This window comes from Parambassis ranga, chromosome 3, assembly GCF_900634625.1.
Source record: "Parambassis ranga chromosome 3, fParRan2.1, whole genome shotgun sequence".
In the NCBI taxonomy this organism is placed as follows: Eukaryota; Metazoa; Chordata; class Actinopteri; family Ambassidae; genus Parambassis; species Parambassis ranga.
This window is the reverse complement of record NC_041024.1, coordinates 16,582,930-16,604,626: the sequence shown is the minus strand read 5'-3', so window position 1 is coordinate 16,604,626 and position 21,697 is coordinate 16,582,930.

Sequence of the window (21,697 nt, the reverse complement as noted above, 5' to 3'; positions counted from 1 at the left end):
TGTGTGGAACAAATCCAATTTTTGCAGCAGGGACACAAAGCAAAGCAGGCCAAAGAGGATATCATTCATAATTACAAGGCTTAGCCAAAGCAAACGCTCCCCACAGAGAACTGCAACAATGGCCTTAATTACATTTTTTCCTCCAACCCCACCTCAAAGTAAAAACATGGATGACAAATTTGGCATTTGGATTCCAGCTCATGGCTACTCTCTGTGCCAATTTCACTTTTTTGCTTGTTGCCAAGGCAAATCATATTAACACATTACTAAAGAATACTAAAACCTTTTGGCTACACCCCAGCTTACCGGTGCCAGTAAACTTCATTAAAGCGAAAAATGCTTTTAGGAAAAACCTTTCCTCAGTCGCAATTATAAATAAGTTCCTTCATGGAGCCCCCCGTCATGGGTGGGCTAACAGCCCAGGGGCCACTGGCGTGCAGACAACTGATCACTAGTCTGAAAGGAAAGCAAGCCCAGGGAGCCAGCTCAAGTAACTGCTTTGTTACTGAATAGATGTCGCCAGCAACAAAGTTCACAAAAGACCATTTGTCAACATGTTTATGGATTAAAGGTCTATAACTATGGTGACAACAGCAAAAAAAAGAAAAAAAAGTGCCCATCAGGGAGAGCTAAATAGCCACTCACACACCAACCATGGTAGAGTTTTGCTAACAGTGCCTGGAATAAACGGCACAAAAGACTTCTTGAGTGCTTGGTGCAGTGTGAACATGTAAAGTGAGATGACTAGAACTTCTGAGTACAACAATTCAGGAGACTCTTACATATTTCTGCCAAAGGCCGCTGTGTCTGCCTGCCGTCAGTGCAGATAAAAATGAAAATCATCCTTGAGTTGCTTTCTATAATTAAAACTAATACACACTGAATATGTAATTCATAAGTGTTTCACAAATCTGACAACCCTCAAATGTTTTTGCTTTGCCTGCTCATAGACCCCAGAGGTATGGGCAGCAGATATTAATTTAGTTTTAAATTGCATTATTTATTACCTCATTTATTTGCTAAAAAACACTCCTGTGAAATTAGCCTGTCTGAACACAATGCAATGTCTTAACATGATGGTTTAGTAGTGGTAAAAGTTTTTAAAAAATTGAAAACGTAAACCTATCGTGGTTTACAAGTTAAAAGACAGGAAACGATTTGTATGTGTAATTTACAAGTTAAAGAAGTGCATAATCTATAAACAAAAACGTATATATAACTTATATAAAACTTTTTTTTTTAATCATCGTGTACATCCTGTATACCAGAAACATCATCTGCAGCATTGACCTAAAACTCTATACAACTCTATACAAATATATTGATGAGTGACACAGTCTCTAAACTTTGCTGCCTGCTGTAGTCATGGAGTCCAACTTACTATAAAGAAAAGCTGGCTGGATACAGTGTGTTTGTAGCTTAACATGGCCCTCCAGGCTCTTTCACACCTTGCCCACCAGTTGCAATGTTTCTTGCCCTTCCCACTGTTATCAGGCCTGGAGACCTGGTCTGCACAGCAAGCCAAGATCACCATGCAACTGATGATTTTGATGTTCAACCAAAATACACTTTATGATCACTACTTTTCCTGTGTTGGACAGAGTAGTTGGTATGTTGACTCACAAGCCTGTTGTGTTATTCAGTGAGGCTACTGTCCAGGGTTAGCTGGGTTACATGCTAGCTTATATCTCTGATATACAGCCTGATGATCGGTCTCTGCATCACAATACATGAACATTGTCCACTTTGTGTCACAGTTGTTATTTCTTTACATTTTGTTAGCTGAATGTTGTTTTAATTGGTGTCATGACTTGCATGTCAACATATTTCAATTGAAACCTCTTTTTATATTTTCTTAATTGATAAAAGGAACTGCTGAGTGTTGAGACCTGAGACTTCCCTGAGACATGGCTATGAATGGCGGAGCTGTTCGAAGAGGCCAACAAAAGGCAGGCCGCTGTCCTTGCCACTCCATCACTCAGTGACCCCTGCACAAGACACGCCAAACCAATCAGCAGAGGGGCCTTAAAAAATCACCCTACCTGTCCCAGGCAATCCCCAGCTAGTTAGCTGATCCTCCCTGATAGGCAGCGCAGGGGCAACTGGAGGAAGGCCTTCATTTGAGAGAGGCCATTAATCTTTCTTCCCTTCTCTTTCTGACACCTGAACCAGACTGACCTAACAGCCGGCCACTTCACACCAGCCTCCTCTCTGGTCTCAATAAGATTGGATCAGAACCACGTGGCAGGCTGCCTGCAGAGAACCAGCACCCCTATGCTACCTCTAAACACATGTATGAACACACACAAGCACAGCATTTAAAATATACTGTATGTACTGACACAAACTTACACTTTGTCGAAGCTCACTAAGAGGAAACCATCTGAGACTGACACTGACAGCAAGCTGATCCCATCCCCTCATCTCTCCCACAAAAACATCTCTACCTGAAAATTTCCATCAGTGTCGTCAGGTGCCAAACGGTATGGAGTTGGGGAGGTTTTAGAGTGACTTCCGAGGTGCCTTAAAGATGCTCTTGAGGATGGGGGTTTATCTAAACAGTCTGTGTTTGAACACACTCAGGTGTGCCAAAACCCAGATGTTATTCCTGTGTTACTGACACCGAAATGATGATTTTCGCTAAAAACCCTGATTCTGATGCTTCCTTGTGAAGTGGAAGGATGATGTGATGACAGTAAGTTCAGAGGATGCTGATGATGTGCAGTGATACGACAGCTTACAGCTGTGATACCTGTTTAGACAAACCCTCTGACAACAAGATGTGTCACTAAAGCAAGGCTTTAGCACAGCCGATTCCCTCATAACAAGATGCGGATTTGCTTGCCTTAGAAGTATGGAGACTAGTCTGGAAGCCTCTTTTATGACGGTTAGTGCTAAGCCACAATGTTTACACAGCCCCTCTGGGCTATTTCACTTCTCAGCACCAAAATAGCAGTCATCTCCCAAATCTTCTTGTGAGCAGAGAAAGTCTCATTGATGAGGATAAGAGGAGAAAGGGACAAGACAAGCTTGGGGATTAGTGGCCCTAAACTCCTGCGCAGCACTCTCCACCGTCTGGTACTGTGCATTGAGCTGTCTTGACAGGAGGGAGCCGTATGGCAATTGAGGAGGTTAGAGGGGGTCATGGAGCGTTGCTCAGCAGGGATTAGGAGGCGTGTGGCCCCCTTCACTTTTAATCAAACCCTTCCAATCAGGTCAGATTACAATAGGATAAGCAGGTTCAGCACATTGTGTAGTTAAGACCCCCCCTCTCTCGAAGGGTTTCCCAAAATCTCCTCAGCCTGAGGAGAGAGCCATGTGGCTCTAGAGGTCAAGAGAATGTTTATTGTTTTCATAATTAAGTTTTTTATTAAGTAGGTTCGAAAAAAAACATGAAGCAGCATATACAAATACTATCAGAAGGATTCATCTATGATTTCTATTATTTATGAATAATACATAGTAGATTTTTTACGCTACACCTTTTTTTCTAAGGGCTTAAAGGAGCTTTTATTGCCTTGCTCTTTTTGTTTTATCTCAGTGTCCCTCAGGGCAAATACTCTGCCTTTTAATGCTGTATTTGTGTTTCATAACAAGCATGTTAGTCATGACTAATTCTTTTTTTGTTAGTCATAAACAAAATTGTCAGTTCTCTTCAGGTTTTGTTAGTAAAGAAATTAAAAAATATACATCTTTGATGTGTACAGCTGCTGGTTTGATTCACCTGCAGCCTTTTAGATCCATGTCAGACAGATCACAGGGGGGGTTTTGTCACAACTGACTGTTTTACTAGCTGTTTCAACTTTGCAGAGCTTTTCTTGAGAGTTAGGTAAACAGTGTTAACAAGCTAAAGGTTTTCATGGTTGGACTGAACAAAAGCCAGAGATGAGCCACTTTGCCTACATCTACCATCCAGCACGATCGCTATCCTTAATCTGGGAGTCAGGCTGCATACCTTCTGATTTCTCTGTTAGAACATGGAGAGAAGAGCGGTCCGTTGAACTTCAAAGGGGCAGGGAGACGCACATGGCTGCTAATTTTTCAGACTGGGCATATGTGGCGGAGAGCGTGGATTTGAGGCTCTCTTCTCACTTCAAAGCCAGGAGCCTTAAAAGGTCTGGCTGTGTTTTGACGTGGATCTGCAGAGGTGAATGAGAATCAAGCACCCGCTGCAGACCCTTCAGAAGTCAGGCTCACTCTGTTTAACCCCACCCCCCCCACCCACCTCAATTCTCCCTCGCACACAATCTCTCCTCCCTGCCTTGACAAAGAGAAGAAGAAAAACAAGAAAATTCAATAATGCCTTTGAGAGGCAGGATTACCTGAGGAGACGCCTGCACTGCTATGCCGCGAGTGAAATCTCATGTGCCCTCCTCTCCTTCTGCTCTCACCACATCCCTTCCTATTTTCACTCCTCACTCCCTTCTACTCCCCTAGCTTGGCTAAAGACAGCCCTCAAAAAGCACATCAAAACTCTCCTTTGATGCCATGGCAGGCAATTAACCCCTGGAGTCCAAAATTACAGATTGCTTGGGATGTGACACATTTTGGATGGGTGGGGTGGCAAGTGTGCATGTGCCTGATTTGAGGGGGTGGGGTGGATTGGGGTGGGTGGGTGTATTGTTTGTTTGTTTTAAAGCAGGCTACTTCTTTAATGAAGTGATGCCGTGGCAGATTTGAGACAACCCATTTCTGTCAGTTTGAAAAGTAAAGTAGGGTAAACCTCTAGAGAAAGGGCTAGCTTCACTGGAGGAAGTGTTTGCACTCGATTATTTGTACTTCTACTCACTTCTGATGAACAATGCTGCAATACAGAGGGAACAAAGGAGCTAGGCTCCTTGCGAATTTTAATTAAGTCGTGGGCGCAGCCAAACAATGATGAGGTCTATCCCATTTTCAACTGTGTTTTTGTGTCACTCACTCCTCTTGTGTTGCTTTGCATAAAAAATAATTAGGCTGGGTTGGAGCAGCAGTGTTCGATGGAGATCGCAGATAAAGCCCAGCGTTCCCTTGACTGATGTAGGTGATGGAGTACATTATACGTCACTGGGTATTAACTCAGCAATGAGCGCCATGTGCAGCTTTGGCACTGCAAAACGTTTTACAAAATGACTCTATTTTGGAGACTTGTCAGTGGCAGGGCAGGTGTGTAACAAGCCTTGCCAAGTAATGCGATGGCGCTGTGGTGGAGGTGTGACAACCACAACATGAAGTGACAAGAAAGACCTAGTGTAAGCCCAGCCATCCAGTGTGCCATGACTGCTGACCCCTGGCAATAGGGGGGCTGTCTGTCTGATAAAGTGCTATAGCTGTTACTGTCCTCGCAGCTGACATTTAAACACATCAAAACACCAGAGAACTAAGGCATTCAGCCCCAACAGTCTGCGCACACCAGATAATACATGGCACAGGCCAAATAAGACTTTTAAAGCTGAAAAAAAATGACTGATGAAGATGTGCACTCACACAAATGTGAGCAAGGACCCACTGCAGCTTGGTGAGTCCCTTTTGTGCCTTGCACCCACGGGTGAGCTACAGATGCTGTCAGTCATTGCAGTGGGTGTCCTCAGCTCTGTTTCATGTATGAGGTGAGAGTCTCTCCCCTCCCTGTGCTCTGTGAGGCACACACCCACACAAGTTCAAGCCAATAGAGAGAAGTCTGATCTAAACAATTAGCACATTTCACAGGAGTTACAGCATAAATTTGTAGCTTTTCTTTGTGAGTCGTTTTTCCTCCTTTGCTGCAGACTCCTTGCGTTTTTTACCCTGCCAGATGCAGACAGAGGCCTCTGATCTCCTCAAGACATTGTTTTTCTACAGGCTTTCGCGCCGCCCTCCCCTGGCAGACAGTGAGATTACACAGTGATTATAAGCAACTCAATATTGTATGACAGCCTCTTCCACGTGAGGGACTTACAATCATGTTTCATTAATTCAGCTTGAATGAAGCCTCATTTCAGGCATAGAGAAGCTTAAGATTTATGTGAAATTAATAACATAACAGATGTCTTCAAAATATCGTATGTCTGGTATAAATAAGAGAAATCTGATTTCCCCCCCCCCCCCCCCCTAAATAAATAAATACATTTCAGACATGCATACACGTAGACTTACAGGAGTGGCACCTAGGACTTCAAGAGCTCTTCACTTACATACATCATGCATTATAAGGTACCAGAGGGGGTGTCAAGTGACAGATTTGAATCAAATGGCCTTATTTAACACTGCCTTTTGGCTCGCATAACGGCAAGCCAAAACAAGCATCGTGTTGGATATTTCAATAAGATGTAATCACCCCGGGAGCTTGCTGAAACATGGCATGCATCAGAGCATTCCTTTTTTTAATTTTCATGAGTTACCATTACTTCTCATCTATTCTTTTCTTCTGTAACAAAATGCATCTGTGTTTCGAAAATGTCTCACGCACTTTGTTCAAGCTCGGGGAGCCCTACACAATATAGCCTCAGGCCAGAGCTGCTGTACTCCCGTTCCCTTTTGTGTGCACTGTCTCTCTGCATAGACTAAATATGGGGACAAGAGCTTCACAGTCGACTGTCTTGCATGGTGCTGCCCTCCCCAGGTACTCCGCCAGCGCAGCTCAAACAGAGGCTGTGGGGAGACAGCACTTCTCCGCTTCAAAGAGGGGAAAAAGATAAATGATTCAGGTTGGGCTTTTGTTCCAATATGCCACGGTGCTGCGATCACAATCCCCTTTTCCACTGTCTTTGTTTCCCAAAGTAAAGCGTCTGGATGTGACAGTGTATCTAACTTCCTCTGCAGGTTGTTTATGCAGCTCAATCACTATAATTCTTCAAATTCAAAATGACACCATTGACATGCCTGCTTTCAGAAAAGTGGAGCTGTGAGATCTTCATATGTAAAGATTACCCACTTGCCATTTAAAAAAAAACATGTATATATACGCACATGCTGTGTGAGCAACTACTTTTTTAATATACTTAAACAATGTTTTTTTTTTTACACCGTACAATAAAGGCAACACTGAGTGACAGCTCTAAGATGGAATATGATTAAAGTACGATTAATAGAAGTTAAACTGACAATAATCTTTGTAATTGTTGAAGCTATTTGAGCTGAGACAGATAGTGATTTACTCTGTAATTAATTTAATCACATTTATTCTGCTCCACTAAGCCAGTTGAACCATGAATTCAACTTTTTGTCATCCTCACTGAAGAAAGCCTGTATTTATTCATGCTCTCAGTCAGTGATGTGAGCCCTGTGTATGTCTTTGTCAGGCGAAGCTGCAGAACCCCGGTCTATGCCAGCCTGCCTTCCAGCCTGGTTAAGTCGTTTAAAGGAATACAATGCAAACAGAAAAAACAATAAAGGAAAATCACAGTTATTAAATTGAATATTGCAGTAATGCATAATCTAACTTCATCTCAATGGATCCGGTGGAAATTCTTTGTTTAGCCAGAGAGAGAGCTGAGGCACTCTAATCATTGAAAAACCAATTCAAATTTATATGAGACCCGGGTCTATGCAAAAATGGGCGGATGGAAGAATGAGGTGTAGGGGTGCATTAATCTTTATAACGTTATTATTTTTTCTTCATTTCTAGCATAACAATTGTCTGCTGTATAATAGGATCAAAGTGAGTTTGCTAATAATGTGTGAAGAAGAATGGGCTTACTGTATGTCAGTCAAACACTCTCTAATAGTGTCTAATTCAGTATGAACTCAACAACCCTTTCGTACTGCTCATTCTGCTTTACACATCAATGGGCACAGTGGCCCTGCAGCTCCTGCAGAGAACACAGTGGGCCAGAATAAAACACAGTCACACTGTCTTTAATCTATTCACTGTTTGGGCATGGCCACTGTTCACCGTGTCTGTTGTATAATGCCATCCGTACAACTGCTAGTACAACCTTAACATTCATCTTGCCACATGACACAATCACACCTTGGAAGCTGTAAAGAGAAGTGTATTTCATACCTTTATGTGATTGACATCCAGACAATTCAGGTCATGGAGGTGAGTGGGGATAGTTGAGGCACGATGCGGTGTTGGTGGTAGTGGTGTGTGTTTGTGTGTGTGTTGGGGGTTTGGGAGGGAGGGGGTTGTGCACGTATCAATGTGACATGCTGTTCATTTACTAATAAATAGTGAAGAGGAGGGTGACAGAAGGACCAGAAGAGGATAAGTGTTCCTGCTCGTTGCCCCTGGGGTGATGAGTGGTGAGACATGGAGCCCAGAAGCTCTGGCCACTTGCCAGCGCTAACTGTACTTGTCCCACTCCTCCCCGCTGAGAGAACATCCATCTCCCTCCTCAGCCTGACACTCCGTTTATTCCCACATTCATTTGTCATCTCCCCAATCATCTGGATGAAAAGAAATGCTCTGACCATGATGGATGATGATTCAAATTAAGACCCCCTCCTCTCAAAAAAATAAAAAGTAAATAAAAATCTACAGTCAACTTGAGCACATATTTTCCTTTTTTTATGGTACCCCCTCTTTTTGCTGTGGTGACGGATGCCCTTTGCAACCTCTGCCAGTCAGCTGTAGGTCATATGACAGCAGAACGAGAGCGAGTGTGAGAGACATAGAGGTTGGATGGGGAATGGGGGTGGGGGGTGGGGGTAGCTGAAGTAACTCTGAACCCAGGATGCTTTTGTTTGTTTGTTTGCTGTGTTTAAAACAAAGAGCGCATGGCATCGAGAATTCCATCTGAAGGAACTCCCCTCAGAGATTAGTTATTCAAAGGCATGCAAATGACATTACCATGTGCTGGTTTACTAGGGGGTTGTGTTCATTTTGGATCTGCTTAATTGCTTCATTTCTAAAATAACTTCTCTGTTGTTTACCAGCATAATACAGATAAAGGCTGTGTATAGCAGAGCTGTAGCACATTTGAAGCGTCCTTTATTTTTTTTTTATTGTGTGTGCATCATTTCACTGTTTGGTCCACACGCCTTTATCAAAAATTTATAGGCCAAAAATTTAAAAGCAGCATGGTATAGGTAAGGGCTTTCCAACCAAAATTCTAAAAACAAAAACCCATCTTGATCGTCTAAAAGAAAAAAAATATTTTCCACTTTATTTAATTTTAAAAATTGTTGATTTTTTTTCATTTTTTGTTTATTTCTGCAGTATAATTAGCATGAAGGTTAATGGGTGGCTGACTCATTTTAGGGCCAGCCTCAAGTGGCCATTTCAGCAACTACAGTTACACAGTTACAGTTATACAGGCTTATATTTATATTTGTTCAAGTGTTCACACATCACTCATTTAGCCTTAATTGAAAAAAAGAACCCACATAACCAGTTGGTACTGTAACCCCTTGTTCTATGAGTATTGGCAAAGGTTGTTGGCTATAAGTCCATATAACCAGAAAAGAAGCAATACAGGAAAGTCAAACACCTTTTGTCAGCAGGTTTAACTTCTTGTCTCACATTGTGGTCACAAACACAGTGAGTATTAAAATTGATAGAGCTTTGAAATGCTTGTTTATGTATACAAGCTATGTGGAGATGGCATATAAACTGCAGACAAAGGCAGAAAGCAGTCATTTTTGCTTTCAGCTCCATATAGTTTTCATTGAAAGAGCTTTCTTTGTAGAAATGACACAATTTTAATCATTTTAAAGTAGAAAATATATGTCAAAAAGGCATTATATAGGGAAAAAAAACAAACAACAAACTACCAACATCCACTATTCCAAAGCCAGTCAGATATAAAATGAGAGTATTTATATACTGAATGTGTGTCATTATGCATGAGATTACATGGAAAAAATGATACATTGGGCATAATCCTGGAGAAGAAGCCCAGCAGCACTTGTGTCCGAGGAAGTTAATCATCTTGGTTAGGTGCAGAAAGGCTGGATTGAATTACAAGAAAGCAGCATATCTGTGGAGGTAAGCCATGCGTGACATGCCTGCACTCCTTTTAAACATGCAATTCTAGCAGGCACCTCAGAATTTTAAAATCACTGAAAAGAATCAATTACTGTAAATGCAACAGGGGCAGCCAAGCATGTAACGCTTGACATATCTTTGAAGAGTCTGAGTAGCATTTGGACTGTCTGTTGTGAAATTCTGTAGGCTAGCAACATTATTCCAACCTAATATCACTAATACATGGCACATACACCCCTTCCATAATACTAGATGCATTTTTAATGCACCTTTTGTGAAGGACTAACATCTGCCAACAAAGAGCATCAGATTTGTTATATCAGACACACAGCGATATTTTCTACAGTCATTGAATCAAACCTAAATCTGTCAGTTTAAAAAGAGGATACTTCAACTATTTAATTTTCTTTTAAATTTGAATGCACCCAGTAGCGCCAGAAGTCCCCAGTATAAAGTAAAGTGAAACCAAGGATTTTTGGGTTGCTGTCCTCCACTAAGCCTTTCAAAATAACCCCAATATTGCTTGAATATTCTTATTATGTACATCACATAACCTTCTTTGCTTCCAATCATCCCAGAAGCCTTGCTTCAGCTTTATATCAGTCATAACATGCCTAATCCCATGTTAAATGGAATAACACATAATATGAGGAAAAAAATAAACATCATCCAGTGGTCAAGGCCTAAATCTCTTTTCCATGTCCATCCTGAGTGGACAAGCTATGTTATTTATTGAGATACAAGGCGGAGACAAGGATCAGAGCTCCTCTTTGAGCACCATCCGAGGACTCAACCACTGTTTTCACATCATATCCGGGTGTATACAAGCTGTAAAACCACATCGCTGTGGCCTAGGCCCTTTGTTAACACTTGTATATGGGTCCTTCTCTTGACCAGACATACTCACAAATATTGATCGCTACAAATTTCTGACATTGTCCTCAGTGCCAGAACAGCAACCTTGAAAAAAAGGGAGCTAATGTAGAGGAGGATTGCCTGTCTTGCTCTGTGTGTGTGTGTGTGTTGCGGAATGACACCCCTCACCACCCCCTCCTCCTCTTCCTCAGTGCCTGTAGATGCCTATGCTGGCTGCTCTTGTTTGAGGGACATTGCTTGATCATTCATTATTAGCACACGTCTGTCAAAGCAAACAATGAATAGACTGCTCAAAATTGATGACTATATAGAAGTGCATATGAGCAAAAAGGCTTTCATTTACTGCCCTACTCTCCATGTAGGAGGTGACAGCCATGATGGATATGACACTATACACCAGATTTATCTTGGAAATGGAATAATTATGCACTTAATGCATGACTGGTGGTCTGCATTTATACTGATAGCTAACAGGGCAGGCAGCAGGAGAAGCAGAGGGGGTTGGACAGCAAAATCCCTGAGGCCTTATAGCCTCTGGCCTCATTGGATATCTTTAACTGTGAGAAAATATATTTTCTTTGGTCAAGGTTAAGATACAAGTCCGCATATGCCAAGTAGGTAACACCCAGACAGTGTCACCTCCACAGGGACAGCCGGCCATTGCAAGGTGATCTTTGAACAGCTAATGGTGACTAATACCCCTATTGAGGGAAGCTAAGGGTCATAACACACCACACCACAGGATGGCGAAACACCTGCTGATCAATATGCCGCATTACACATTCCGCCATCTTTCTTTGTTCCTGCCTACAAGAAAGACACCTAATGTGGAAATAATGTATTTTTCCATCCAAACCCCTGTGAAGACACTGCATAAACACCTGGCATGTTAAGGCTCAGTGTTTCAATAGACTGACTTTCCATTACAACCTCTGAGTTTGGCTGTTCTGCTCAGGGAAGTGAACAAACAGCTTTACATGCAGTGCTGCCTTTGTAATTGAATGTGCATTTTCGCAGACATCAAAATGATCTCACTGCTGCAGTGGAGGCCTTCCTCTTCATTTTACTTCATTCTACCTTTAGACAGGGTTTCTCTTCTTATACCATAGAGGGGGAGGGATGGTGGAGTCCCTCATCGGAGTGTTTTGTGTAACACTAGACAAATAATCCTTCCTTCTCAGAGATGTGAATGTATTTCACAGGTATCCATCACCCAGATGTCAATCCCACTGACAGATTTCACACGCCACTGGCACCGCCACACCTCGCCTGATTGCATAAATACTCCTAGTGACACAGTGGACTGCATCCAATTCCCCACCTGCTCAGACATTTCAGGGAGAAGAAAAAAAGGAAACATTAACTTAAAATCACAAATTGCCAGTTAAGGATGTTGTGAGGCTTTCATTTGCATGATTGGCCTCTCAGCTCCTGTGACGTTAAAAATATACACTCAAGTAATGATGTTCATCATCAGCATAAAAGGAAGGAAGTGAGGAAATTAGTCATGTGGGAAAAGGGTCATCAGAGTTCTTAATAGCACACTTTAGCTAATTTTTTCTTTCTCCACACCTCAAAGACAGCTACTCTGTGATTAAAGTAATTGTCGCTATTAGTCTTGCTTTTTTTAATAATAAATTCCCAGCGGCTTAGCATGATTACATTGTTGTGCTGAGGCACAATTTGAAAAGCCACAAATCCACCCTGGCGCTAAGCTATGTACAACAACTGTTACAATGCCAAATTCCAGGTACGGGATGATGAACGGCAGCAGAATGGGAAACAGGTTCAAATCCATCTGGCGGCTTCTTATTCATTCCTGTTCCTCTGGTTTTAAAAGTGTGCAGTGGTAGTAGGCTGCCATGCCTTTGATCAGCTGATGGAGACAATGCAGCTCTCCTCAGCCCTGTGGCACAAGGGGGGTTTACCTGCTGCTAAGTCAGGTATCACAGCCAGGGACCGAGCACCTTAAAGAGGCTTTAACCCTCCTCTGGCTCAGGCTGACATGATTCATGTGGGTTGGGTGTGGATTTGAGTCCCTGCTGTGGCACAGCGTCTTTCATGTCAGGCTGTTTATGAGAATATGGAGATGGGTTTTGCATGCTTGTGGGTGTTCCTTAAAGCAGCGATACGACCTCAGGCTGGGCTTGATCCCTGACGAGTCAGAATCTACCTCTCGATGAATCTCTTGTAGCACACTTAATACCCATAAGAACATGGTGCACGAGGCCCCTCATCTTGGTAACAGAAAGGAATTTGAGAGCAGATTAATATTATGAACAGTAATATTCCCCCGGCGGCATCTGCATGCGCCAGGGATTACAGGGCTCTGGGGTGATTACCGGCAGGGGAAGTGGGGTTACAAGTCCAAAAAACTTTTCATCTTCACCCAGGGCACAAGAGCACACACATAGAAAGACACATACATATGTAACAATGGGCCCTCTGTATGTGGCTGTTGAAATCTGTGCCTTGTTATGTACATCACAGTAGTATATTTCTTGAGATAAGTATTGTTGCATGGGTCACATTTTCTTTCAGTGCAAATAAAATCACCATTGTTATCACTATGTTAGTGTGTTATTGTAATCACTGTTGAATTCCATGATGATGGTGAGCAGATATTGGAAATATCTGTCATACATACGTGTTCCTCCTTCACTTACATCAATGTGCAGCTGTCAAAAATAAAATCTGCTGCCAAAAAAAACAGCACTTTCATCCTTAATCCCTTCTTTTGGAATGAAAACCTGCAATTACTCAAATACCCCCTATATATCCAGTCATTATAGTGGCCAGTTTCATTTACTGTTTTCTTATTGATACATACGTGAGAACACTATTAGTTTAGTAAATTAAAGGAGGCCTACAAGGTGAATGATAGCAAAGGTAATCTCTCATAGGATGGTCTCAGAGAGTCCTCAGGGTTCCGTGTCTGGTCCAGTGTAGATATCACTTTTCACTGTGGCAAGTGGACCTACTAGGCTTAAGGCCCTGCTCACCCTAAGCCTCATTATTCCCCCTGCCACCGGGCCGACGCCAGGCCACGCGTGCAAAGCAAGCCAAGGAAATCGCCTTTAGAACTTGTCTTATGACGGAAGACTCAGCAATTTCCTCAGCACCTTTTGCACAAGGATAAAACAGAGTCCACTTTGACCATGTGCAACCAATAAGTCAGACTAATGAAGGCCAGGCAATGCAGGCAAAAGAGAGGCCTCAAATACGTCTCTCATGTCTGAAATTATCCAGAAGAAAGTGGTCTGACACGCTGTTTTGCTGCTAGGTGGTAGCGTGAAAGAAAAGAAACAACACTGTTTCCATTTAGAGTTAAGACGGAATCACAGAGCGCCAGAGATTGCACACATTTGTGAGGGAAAACAGCAGGATATTTCCTTTCACTGGACCCCAGTGTTGACTTTGTATATTCCACATGGTCTCCGGGATTGAGCAGAGGAAGGAAGGCGCGGGGCACTGCAGTATGCTGCCATGTAGAGTCTGAGTTTGTCAGCAGCTCATAAGCTTGAAGTTCAAAGCGCAATCTGATAGAAAATCTGTCTTGGCAGTGGTTTCCTCCCGTGTGTTTGCCAGCACACTGCTTCCGTCAGACTGCACCCAGTAGTTATCAATTAGAAAACTAAAGGGTGCCATCCACACACTAGCACAGCAGCCTTTCGGGTGTCAGCTGAGCAGACAGCAATGCTGAATATATTTCATAACTACCACTGGAACAAATAAAGAACAATATCACGATTGTTGTTTCTACCACTCGATTCAAACTTCTGCTAATAAAAAATGATCACAGCACTGTAAAGTAAACAGTGGTAGATTGTTTTGTGCAACATCATTCATAAAATTGAGGACAATGAATCAGTGTATTATATTTTCCATAAATATTTGGAAATTAATCATTCTACCACTGATTGCTTCAATATAAAAAAGAAAAAAGTGTACATATATTTAGAATTATTGATTTCTCTAAAGTAAAGAATGTGAAGATCAACTAGTAGTTTTGTGCACATCCATGAAGCCTTCTCACTGCACCTAAAACTTTGCCACAAACAAGAAGAGAAAACATTGCTGCTAGTGAACATAGTGGAGTTCAAGCCAGGACTGCACTCTGTCTGTCCCTGTGTGGGATTTTTCCCTCACTACATATCACTAAATGTCTTGTGTGAAGAAACATCCTTATTCACTATTCCTGAAATATATCATTACTGGGATAATGCATTGGAAGAATTACTACGCCTGGAGGGTGACCTGTGACTATTCCATACAACACCTCTCCAGAGCTGAAAGAATTCATTTTCATTTCCCACTGGGTGTCTTAATCACCATGTCTCAGTGTGACAGAGAGTTCACGTTTCAAGAAAGGGACTTAAAATAGATTTTACTGCTGTGCAATAGTATTCTGTATGGGCGACAGAGATTTTACCGATCAAATCTGCATCATTTACAGGTCACACTCTTTTTTTTAGGAGTGTACAAAGGTTAATATCAACATCTCAGTAAAGTAAGAATATGTGATATTATATCAGATATGCGGGTATTGTGAAAGGATTAGCATATAGGACACATCACAGAAAAACCATCTGTTATAGCTGTGTCCTCTTTAATCCTCTGATCTTCAATTGACATGTTTAAAAATTTGAAATAGGATATACAGATTTAAAAAACTACAAACTGCAGTATAGTTATCTGCATTTTGTATAAAATATATTTCAATAAACATCAGGATGAGACCGTCTCTCTCTTGTTCCAGGTTGTTTCAATGACAATAGTTCTGGTTGGAGACACTGAGGAGCAATAAAAGCAGTAATATGAGTGTGAGAGCAGCGATGCTGTAGAAATCAATACAACATTGCATTTGCATCACTTTGATCATGTACAGCAGGACCAGGAGATTTAAGTAATACAGATTCCTCCTGACAGGCCGATCATTAACACTAGTTTGCAATCTGTCTGTGCATCCACTCGCCCTGTCTAACGCCTTGGGAAAGACAAGTGTTCTACATAAGTGAATTTAAGAGGGCACTTGTAAGACAGTGGCTGTAACAGGCCGAACAGCGTGCTAGGTGAGGTTTGTCTCCAGTAATCATTGTCTGATTTCAATCACACCTAAGCTGATGCACCTTAGGGTGAAGGTGAGATGAAAATACTGCAGTTTCATAGAAAAAGGATAAATTGGTATTTAGACCGTTGCCCTTTGTCTCAAAGGTCAAACATCTCTCAACCCTAACTCCAGCCCTATTCACACCTATCCAGTCAAGGGTCATCCCGCTTAACTGATTTAGTTCACTCATCCAAGGACACAAGGAGCTATTTCATATTCCACTGACATTCAAAATGCTCCACATGTGACTTTTCTGGCCGCAGTCTGCCCCCTTTTGCTTAGTCCCAACATTCACATGAACACAGGATAAAATCTGGCCTCAATATGGCCCAGTTGTGGAAATTACTGTCCCTGATACGTTACAAAGATCTAAAATATAATGCAGTGGATTATGCTTTGATATCAGCTCTTACTTACTATTGTGTGTCACGATGAAACACCTGCCCTCTATCCCAGTAGGATCAACGGATTAATCTTGGTAAGACGTAAGGCACACAGATGGTCAGACAGGAAAAATTAGAAAAATATGCAATATGAATACATTTGTCTTGTGTAATATCAAATATGATTCATCTGTCACACAGATAATGACTTGATGCATTGGTGTACTTAGCAAAGAGACAAAGTTAATTTCTTTATAGGCCAAATATTCCTACCAAGATCTGGCTGTAATAAAAATGATTCTTCTGGGAGTAATATATAAATTAAACGTAAGCCATCTATCTGGTTTGCATAGTAATGGAAACCAGGCTACCTTGTGCATTGATTCATTTCTGGTTACATTTCAATGCTGTAAACACAATGCACTCAGGAAGATATGTTAGCGCCCGTCATGTGTTATTTATTATTTTAAACAGCCGTAAATACACGTCTGGTGTAACACACACACGCACAGACCAGCAGATCTCTCAGCTTCTGCTACGCATTTGGAGGTTAGATGTTTTTAAGCAAAAGAGCCCATTGAGTATCACATATTACACATCGGACTTTGTTGTTTATTAGGATGGAGACAGAAATGTGATATGGTAATCTGGAGCAGTATGTGATCGCAACTCCCCGATGGCCAGTGGGCCTCAACTTCCTGGCAAAGGTCTTTTTCAATATCCTGCAAACACGGACAGCAGTGGCATGCGTGCTATCCGGTACTTAAAAACACAGGGGGGGCCTATGGGGTGCAGACACAGCCCTACAACAGATCACAGGTAGCAGCAACAGGAGTAGGCACAGCTTCCATGGGCAGAACACTGGCTCACACATCGGCACACCTCTGGTGTCACATCACACAACAAAGATGTTTTCATGCAACACATTCAGAAAGTGGCCTTCACTGTTGACGGGCATGCGAACATAATGCCCTTGTGTCTGAAGAAAAGGATAATGTTGCCAGTCAACCCACATTAATCATTTTTGTCTGTATGTTCCTTTAAAACCTGAATGAACGTAAAACCCGTTCTTAAAGTTCAGCTGTAGTCAGTCTGCCTTGGTGTTCTGTGTTTCTTGGAAGCCTGTAGGGTACTCACCAGAGATACAATAAAATGTAACTTAAACTCTCTCTAACTAATGAGGTGACACGGGGTCAGACTGAGAAAAAGAGAGGAAACTTTATTGAATCATGCTCCCTTACCTTCAAAGGTGACATCAAGCTTGTTATTGACATGGAATGGGAAATTCACTTTTGTCTGGAATTTGTGTCCAAACCATAATAATGAATGACCTATTGGACTTTACTGTTATCTTCCAGGAAGCAGGTTTGGTAAGGTGACTGTGGGGATTTGTTTTAGCCACTTTAAAGTGACTGATGTCTGAATTTGGTGGTTGTGGGAGGGAATACAGAAAAAAAACCTAAATCAGGTCCAGTTGTTGCTGCAAGATACATGTCAAATTAAATTCAGTCTGTTAGTGTGTTTGTGTGTGTACTCTAATCAGATTAAAGCTGCTCACCTGGGTGTATTTCACCATTACTGAATGAAGGCCTGCAGCTTTTCCCCAAAGCAGTATATATTAAAGATAAATACTTGAGTTGGAAGCTGTTTCCATTTGGCAAATATACGATTTTCCATGCCAATACAATATGTTAAAAGAAGGCCAGGTAGTTTTAAAAAGGAGCCAGGAAATCTGCTGCCAGGCTCAGTCGTCTTCTTCCTTTAATGAGTGAGAGGAAAATGATGATTTGATTTCCCAAAGGGGCTCTGTTGTTTTGGAAGCACTATTCTCATTCTCCTTTAATGGACAATTACTTATCTTCTGATTGTTTTTTCATTGTTAATTACACTCTAAGGGAGAAAAATCACCATTTGCATAAAAAACTGGTGTTAATGTGTGAACTGTGGCTGGGGTGGGACCTTCAGACTACGAGCCAAAACGTTAGCAGATAACTTGTTCCAGTGAAGAGTGAAATATTGAAGTGAAGTGGTAATTGTTCCTTGGTTTACCTATTTACAAGTAATAGAGTTAGATGCTTCTACCGCTGACATTAGCAAACAACATAATAGCCAATGTGCAGCACAGCTCTCAGAACCGTTAAGAGCAGCAGACAGACGGCCACATTTCAACACTGCTTTCACTCACTTGCATCATGCACTATTTCATTTTCATCCTACAATCTAGGTAGCAATGTTCCTGACTTATCAAGGCTATCCATTTACTGTGACGGCCAAATCAGATCCTCACTGAAAAATTTATCCCCAAGTGTCAGCCAGCACGCAACAAGCATGAGCCAATGCTCTCCAAAATACCACTGTGAATATTTCAGAATTACTAAAAGCAATCCAAGGTAGAGATTCATATTTTATACACATGTCCTTCTACCTTAAGATAACTTTGAGCGTAATTTGTCTTTGATGTAAAAAAAAGGCATTAGTATTTGAATTTCTTGAAAGATGACACAAACAGACCGACATAGCCTCCATCATGAAACACTGGACTAACAAACAAGCTGTTTAGTAAGCCCGAGTTGTGATAATTAAATCTCAGATTGGACAGCATGTTTTCTTGATGAACAAGCTTTGATAATACATCACAGCACACATCTTTGACAATCTGTCAGATACTGCATTGTATTGTGCGGACTTGTAGAAGTGAAATGGTATAGAATACAAATAAAAAACAAACAATAGAGGGATGAATTGGGAGAGGAGAAAAAACATCTGCTGAAGGGAGTGTGAAACTTGTAGTGGGGTCAACCCTCCCCTCTCACTTATTTCCATCTGCTGTTGCCAGCCTCTGCCACAGAGTGGTGCCGACGCTGCTGTCTTGGAGTGAGGCAGGGCCAGCCCCGTGTCCCATAAACACACACAAATCATTTACATGCTGTACTCATCAAAGGCAACTCTTCCTCATCCCCGCTGAGACTTGCTGCTGATCTGAGCTTCCAATATTGCATCTCAGAGCATTGCGGCTAACCTTTGCAACTGCCAAGAATGTGATTAATTTTTTAAATACAGCTGTTGACCTATTATTGAGATGGAGAGGAGCCACGCGAGACACTCGTCTCCTCTCCTCTGTATAATGGAATGCATTATTGCATCAGTGTTTACAAGGCGCGCTAAAAGAGAAACAGAATGAGGGAGAAAGTATTAAATAAAGCAATTCGGCTAATGTCGCTTTGGGCCTTGTGCACACAAAATGTGTCAATCAAAACTTGCAGTTCTTTGATTCATTGCAGTTTGCTTTGGCGGTTGCATCTGAGAGAAGAGTGGTGACACAATGTGGAACAATAATTACCCTGCAGTGTTAAAGTCCTCCAGTGTCTTGATGCATTCATAAATAAAATATGTTCAAGATAATGGATTTATGTTCAATAATTCATCATCAGAATGTTTCAAACCGAGTGATATAATATGTGTCACAGTATTCTGTAACACAGTGCTTAGCCAAATTAAGTTATCTTGAAACAGATTTATTGACAGGGCTGTAGCTGCATTCATTTACTCAGCAACCATTGCTTAATTACTCCTGCAAAGCTCATAAAACAAACAAAGCCAACAGACTGATTCTAAACCACTCAGTGTCAGTATTAACTACACACTCAGGCTAACGGTGCGTTCAAGCCCAGACCAACAACACAGAACATTACACACTATTCTCTCCAACACTTCGAGCAGCTCTGAGTTGGAGTGGCAGAAGAGCTGTGGGACTGGGATATTTGTCATTCATGACCTTGGTGCTAGCCAGCCACACAGGCAGTTTGGTTTGATGACCCATCAGAGAATCTGTGTGGGTCCTTGCAAGAGCCAGAGGACCAGGGTGAGGGGAGAGGGTGACATCCAGGTCTGCAGTCTGTTCAGCTGGACGGGGGTCAATCATTGGGCCTGAAGATCCGGAGCCAGCTGGAGAGCCTTGATACGACTGGCCTTCATGTCCAGAATGTCCCATTCCCAGTCGCAAGACGAGGCTGGCATGTGAGCGTAAGGCGCTCATCCTCATAATTAATGACATGAGTTTGTTCGATGTAGAACCAGAGCAGGCATATTACAACACTGCAGTACTTACTTTTTCTCTTACTTCTGTAAGAGAAAAACTAAGAGAAAATCTAAAATAATCCTAACTTGAATTTCCTGTAATAAAGTCACATATGTCATGGTGTAAAGGTTGAAGTAGAAATCGACTGTACAAATGTAAAGCATTCCATAACACCATGATTGTGTTCAAATCTCACAAACAAACACAAATGGAGGAGATGCATTTGCAATCAACACCAACAAGACACCCACCCAGGATATTTCATCACAACACACATGCAATATATTGTGAGGCGCTTAAATCTGGAAGAAGCTTAAGTATTCAACAGAGAGAAAAAAAGAAAGAAAACAATTTACATGCAAATCCAAGCTTATCATCGCAATCTCTTTATGCCACTTTCACTCGCAAAATTGCATTCATATGCACAAAGGCATTCAATTACTGTAGCGGTGGCTCAACTTCTCACATCTCAGCGTTTTCTATTTGGAGAGGCAGGCCCATGTACATTTAATAGGTAGCCATTCTGTTCCCCTAGCTCTGCAAGAGATCGCTGTGTGTGTGTCAGTTAGAGGAGATGGCAGCATGTATCAGTGCATGAAATAAAGCTCCTGCTCCAAAGTGACAGGCCCTGGATATTGTTGGCAAATGGATGTTAAATTCACTCTGCAACCACCAACAGCAGTCCCGGCTATGAAAAATTAACTGTACTCTGGCTAAAGGGAAGGGAAATTGCTTTGCTAGATATACCACAAAATCCTGTTTGTGAGCTATCCATCTGTCAGATCTCTTTGCAAAAAAAGTCCTTCAGCTTTCTCTATTAGAGAGTCCGCTCTGTATGCTGTTCAGAGTAATCCGCTATGAGAGCGGAAACAACGACATGTCAAAGAAAGTTAGAGTGAATCCTAAATCTATGCCTTAGATTACAAGTCAGTGAAGAAGACCGGCTCCGAGGGCCACAGAGCAGACAGTGCTGCAAGACATGTGTCAACCACCAGAGGGCAGCAATAGTGATGGCTCCACAATGTCTTCTGCTAAATGAGTCTGTACCTAACGAGCTGTTTGCATTTGCACAATCAGTATTTTTGTCATTTTTGTTATTTACACCTGTTTTTTTATGCACAGAAGATGAATTAAATAATCTTTAAAAGTAAAAACTGTTACAACCTAATGACTTCATAATAAGATATATTTTATGAAAGTACAAAAACTAAAGTACTCATTTTACTAAATCTATTCATTAACGTGGATAAGAGAGAACATGTGATTTCATGGATGGACTATTAGACTACATGTGTCATTTTCAACTTGAGGTTGAGACCAGTTTTCACATCCTACCACCAGAGGTCAACATAGCACTTTAA